Raw genomic sequence first — 6,736 nt, 5'->3', positions numbered from 1 at the left:
AGGTCTTCTGTATCTTGGCCTCTAGTACAAGACTATTTCTTTGTGACTTTGCCTCAAAGTGCTATACTATTTTAAGTCCACAGAAAATTTCTTTTTACAAGTTCAGAAAACCACATTCTAAAATTTAATCTTAATCAAATTTAACCACTTACATAGCATTCCAAATACTTCTACATGAGCACAAGGCTGCTTCCTACCATTCAATTATTAATCAAAATTTGAAGATTTTTGCATAAAATAATTACAATACAATGTGAACAATAAATCCTAATATATGAACCTGAACTCAATCTATTGGATCAAATTCTTTAATCGGACTTGTATATCTCTAATGCTGGTTAGCCTATTACTATCTAATTGCCTAGCATCAAGAAATTGTGTGTTTGAATGAAAAAATCATTTCATTTGATATATATTTCAAGTATAACTTTTTAAGTATCAGTACTTTATAGAAAAAATATTGCTACATGGATAACGTATAAAAATAACAATTATTAAGAGAATCTATTATAAAGAGCAGCTGAAAAATTTACAAAGATTAATTGAATAATTTTGTATGTGAGATTATGGCACAGTACTTAGGATGACCTGAATTATGGTGTGTTATATTAACAATTTGCTATCAGCTTAACTTGAAGATTTCTCATCCTTAATGAGTTTCAGAATTTATATTGTAGTGCAGTTGAAAACCTCATGGACAAGGATGTAAAATATCCATATCATTATGTTGCTTTTTGTTGCTAAGTGGTCATAGGATTAAATTCATTTCTAAATATTTAGGTTTATCATCCAGGACATAGACTTGTCTCAAATAAAATCATAAACGCTTATCTATATCTTATTTTTATAATGTACAACAATCAATTCTGAAACGTATAATGGCTTAAAAGTATGGAGACTGAAATACAGGGTGGACCAAATGAAATTAAACAGCTAAACATATCTCCTCATCATCAAGGCTTGGGAAATGTCATAGCATGGAAGGGAAAAGAAATTAAGAGCCAGTTGGTAAGGAATTTGGTGACATACTATCTTTATAATATGATGATGCTCTTGAAGTTCTAATTATGAAATAAAATATTTCTAAGATCAAAGAGAATAAACCCTATCATATATTCAGGGAACAATTTTGAATCCCCACACACATAAATTAACAGCTTCTGGAAGTAGTGGATGCCTATGGGAAGAAAATTCATTCTTTTTTGAGGATACAGCTTATGTTTGACTATGCATTCTCTAGTTAAAGTCCCTAAACCTATGTACAGTTTAGTATCACAAAATGAATGTACTGTGTTAATTAAGTTAAAGCCAAGAAGTTGGGTGAATAATGTGATGAAATGTGGTGAAAGTTTTATAGATGGGGAGAAAGATATTATTTGGTTGGATTCATTAATATATGAAATGATGAAAGGAAATCAATTAATGACATTTTTTAGGCTATTATATAAATGTCATCTATATTTTGAAGCTTAATTCCTAGTATTAAATATATGGAACCATGAAGCTTTCATGAAAATTTGTGCTAAAATGTTGAGGTAATTTATGAATATTTTATTATTTTTTTATTCATTTTATATTCCAATCATACCCTTGCTCCTTTCCTTGTCGACTAACCTTAACAAACTTCCTACTCCCATTTGTCCCTCTCTACCCAGAAAGGGGAAACACCTCCCTTTAGTTACCACTCCATGCAGCATAATTAAATACATTCTCTAAAAGTGAAGACCATCCAGGCAGTCCAGGTTGGAGAAAGGGAAGTTAAAGTTGTTCACATTGTATTACAATACAATGTGAACAATAAATCCTAATATATGAACCTGAACTCAATCTATTGGATCAAATTCTTTAATCGGACTTGTATATCTCTAATGCTGGTTAGCCTATTACTATCTAATTGCCTAGCATCAAGAAATTGTGTGTTTGAATGAAAAAATCATTTCATTTGATATATATTTCAAGTATAACTTTTTAAGTATCAGTACTTTATAGAAAAAATATTGCTTTATAGAAAAAATACAGAAACTGAGATAAATCTGCTCCACTTCTTAGGGTATCCACATGAAGACCAAGAATCACACTTGTGAAAATATGTAAGGAATCTAGGTATAGTTCATGCATGTTCTCTGCTTAGTTCCAGATTAGTATACTCTCTTTTACTTCTTGTGGTGTCCTGGCCTTGTTTATTTCTATTCCCCAGTGTTCACATTCTGAAGATCTGCATGATGTTTGACTGTACTCTGCACCTGCCTCCATCCTGTGTAGTAAGAAACCTCTCAGAACATCATTTGTAGTCTTCATTGTAGCCTCTCTCACACATAAAGGGTCTAAAGTTGAGATGGTCATTGGTTGTCTGTTGCCTCAGACTACTCCACACTTCACATCTTGCAAGAAAAATTTTGGGGTTGAAGATTTTGTGGGTGGATTGTTGTTATTCTCCTGCCTCTGAATGTCCTACTTGGCTATAGGATGTGGATACTTCAGTTTCTCTATCGCCTTCTGATAATAGTCTCTTCTAGTGTTGCAAAAATGTAGTCCATGTATCCACCACACTCAGCCCCAGGCCTGCAAATAGTCCATGGAGATGTCTCCACACCAATTTAATTCTGTCAGACAATATAGATAATCTATTATTTGAAGTAAAAAGAGAGGTCCTACTTCTTGAATGTTCATATGAACTAAGAGTAGATTTTAAAGGGGGACCAAACAAGCTAAAGGTTAAAGGATGAAAAATTAAAGTAGGTAGAAATTTAATATTATTTTTGAAGAAAGTATAAATACAAGAAGTACTGTGTGGACTCAAAATCTGAATAATTTCTAAAACTCTAGGCATCAAATATTCTATAAGCTTTATTCAGACATTCTTTTGGATAAAATATGATTTCTATATGCATTATTCCATGAGTGCATCACACACATAATCTAAAATTTAATAAGAGGTTGCAAATATTTTACTAATTCATGATTTATGGAAGTCTATTGTCTTAGTTAGGGTTTTCCTGCTGTGAACAGACACCATGACCAAGGCAAGTCTTATAAAAAAAAAAAACAACATTTAATTGGGGCTGGTTTACAAGTTCAGAGGTTCAGTCCATTATCATCAAGGTGGGAGCATGGCAGTATCCAGGCAGGCATGGCGCAGCAGGAGCTGATAGTTCTATGTCTTAATCCAAAGGCTGCTAGTGGAAGACTGACTTCCAGGCAACTAGGGTGAGGATCTTATACCCACACCCACAGTGACACACCCATTCCAACCAGGTCACACCTATTCCACCAAGGCCACACCTTCAGATGGTGCCACTCCCTGGTCCAAGGATATACAAACCATCACATCTACCAAAGTAAAGAAATCATTGAATTCCTTAAACAACATTGTGACAAGAATAGCTCACAGTGAAATCCAGGCATGGCTGTATCCAGTTGGAGATGATATCTTTAGATATTTGTTATTTGATGTATGTCTATATTACGCATTGTAAGAAAGACCTATCTGTTTAGTTCTGCAACTTTACAGAATACAATAATGTTAAGGATGTGATATGGACTTATGTCTCAAAATCTTTTCACATAATCTTAAGATTTGTTCAATTACAAAACTCTCCTTGGTACATTCAATATACATGTCTATTACCTCCAGAGAGGGAACTCCAAAATCAGTCCAATTTTATGAACCAGTAAGTTCACAAAATTTTTATTAGTTTTGCTTACCATAATATTAGTAAGCAATTAATTATAGGAACAGAAGACATTTGCAGCATAATACCCCAGTATGAATAAAACCACGCAAACCTGGGAATCTTAAATATATTGCACAACCTTCAGTGCACTTCAAAATTTAGAAACAGCATGTCCTTTCCAAATAACACTTGTATAATCATCTTCCAGGAAGATCTGTGTGGTTCTCCTAATTTGAGACAACCAGTAGGGTCTCAGAATCTTCTCTGCATCTCTTCTTCACTGAACAGTTTGTTTCCAGGATCTTTATAAATTGTTATGATTTGACACTATCAATAGCACTGAAGAATGAATTCAAACATATATACTTACATGACAGTTTCACTTACATATCACATCTTCTGAGAAGAGCCACAGAAATAGTTTCTCTAGACAAAGGATTTTGCTCTTCCTTACAGGACCATTCTAGAACTGCCTTTTGTTGAGTGAGCATCGGTTACAACTAGAAGACAGTTGGTCTTATCCATGATAATTGAGCCAAGATTGCACAGGCAGACATAACATGCCTGTTATGAAGGTAGTATATTATGCATAGTTGTAGGCCAATCAAGAGTGTTGGTGACAATTCACCATAGTCTTTGTGTTTTTACCTCACTGACTATGTAAAATCTATCCAACGTGCTAGGAGTTTTCAGTTTATTCCTAGGTTAAATTACTCGTTTCCAATCCTACAGTCAAACTATGTAATTGAAGTGTCCTTAGCCAAAGGATTTTTCTATCTAGTCTCCGCATAAAAGAGCACTACTAATGACTTTTATAATTTGTTATTTAGAGTTTTCCCAGGTCAAAAAAAAAATCATGGGAAGGTGGCCTACTTCTATTTTAGACATTTTTATTCAATAACTTTACAAACTCTGGGACTATCCTTTTCAACTACATAGCATATCTTTTGGATTTTTAAAAAATTATTATTTTATTTATTATTTTTTCATTAACAAAGCAATAGTTTGAAAGATATGTGGAAGTATGATTGCATTTGTTTGTCTTTCTAGTGGTTTTCTAAATTAGCAAATCACTCCATTATTACCATTATTACATCTATATCATAAAGCCTTTCTTCAGAGAATAGGCAGAACCAAACCAACATCATGTAATAAATAGTAGGGTAGCAAAATAAACTTGATTAAACATTCTGGAAGTTTGTTTTCAGCAAACATTAGGAGATCCCAGATATTTACCTCTAAGAAGATAGTAAGGTTGAACAGCATGGGAACTTTCTGTTCCATTGGTTCCTCCAAAGATTGAATTTTGTTACAAAGTTTTTATAAAGAGTGCTAATTTGAATAGAGCTCTATAATCCTCAGTCTCTGTAATTCTCTATAATCTTATAATCCTTGGAGAAAGAGAAGGAGAGAGACAAAATAAGGGAGAGACCCTAAACAATTGGAAGCTCTTACAGCTGTCATTGAAGTAGCTTGATACCAATCAATTTACAGCCTACCTATATTCTGGAACCTACCAGTATCCTTCCACTCTCCTATAATGGCTGTTCATCTGAGTGGGCAGCCTGTCAATGGACTGCTAGGTACCAGAGCTGATGCCACTCCTCTAATATATAATGAGGCTTTAAGTTTCCCACACTGAAAGTTTAAGCCTGGCCTCACAAAAAGATATTTGAATTCAATGATCAACCTGAACTCTTTGACCAGTACTCTTAAGAAGTTCTTGAAGGCAAGTGGGGTCAATCACCCTTATAATAGGAGATGTTCCTAATAACTTATAGGCCAGATACTTGCTGTAGGATATAGGTGCTATAATAACAACAGATCACTGCAACATTTATGATAATGTTATGATGTACTATGAAATGTGTTTTTCAGGACAACCTGCCCCAAATGATTCATACTGGGTTCACTTAGCATTCTAGAGGCTTCTTTCACCACCAGAACAAGGGGCTACAAATTTCCATTCTTACAGCCCTCTCTTGGCTGCTGGAATATGACTCCTGGTTGGGAAAATATCCCATACTGAAACAAAGTTATTGGCCCTTAGAAAGCTGGTCAAGAAGAACTTAACCTCAGCCATTCAGAACCTTGACCAGGACAACACAATACCCCCATCTTTGTTGTTTGCAAGAATCTGGGCCACTACAGGGTTTAGTTGATAGCAACAGGATTTCCTAGGACATTAGGCATCCACATTCCCAAGGACAGGGGACTATCTCATTGCCCATACTTCCTTTTGAAACTACATATTTTGGACAAAAGGTTAACTATTATCAGCAAAACTTGAGATGGTACCAGACATGTCTCATCTTGCCTGTGACCCTACCTTTAAATCTCCTTGCCTGACCCTATGGCAGGCATGTAATTTACCTCAGAGCCTGAAGTTGGCTCATTCCAACAAAGGTACAAGGCCCACCACACTCCTCAACTAGTTCATATTCCTCAGCAAATAAATATATAAGTTAAACTTCAACAATGTCTGATTCTGTCCTTTGAAGTGAGCTTCATCACAAAAGTATAGGACAACTTTAAAACGCTCTCTGATTCCTCTTGAATAGTCACATGCTACAATGCACTAGAATTCTGTCAATAAAGATCTCCTTGAAGTTCTTATGTACCTGGTATGCTCTGAACATGCATTCATCCCCAAGTTATACAGGCATGGTTTTCAGAGATAAGAAAGACCTCCCAATAAGTCAATGGGCCAATGGGCTATGCAGACAGTCTGGTCTCCAGTCAAGCTGGTGTGTGGAATCCCGGTACCCTGTGGTGATAATTCACTTACATGAGAAGGTAGGCATTCCCCCATATCTCCTGGAACCCTGGCTCCTGTTGAAGTTACTTCCCCCACAACCGCCACAGGAGAAGCATGGCTTTAATCATGCAGACAATGTTCCAAGCTTCTGACCTTCAGGCTAGACTCCTCCCAGTTACCTAGCAACACCAAGATAACAAGCCCACCAGTAGAGGGGCTGTTTGGCCCCACCTCACACTCTCCTCTCACTCTCTTACTCTCTCTCTTCATCCTCTCCTCACTATCTCTCTCTAACCTCTTACTC

Source organism: Mus musculus, chromosome 7 (genome assembly GCF_000001635.26).
Source record: "Mus musculus strain C57BL/6J chromosome 7, GRCm38.p6 C57BL/6J".
Taxonomy (NCBI): Eukaryota; Metazoa; Chordata; class Mammalia; order Rodentia; family Muridae; genus Mus; species Mus musculus.
This window is presented reverse-complemented; position numbering follows the sequence as displayed.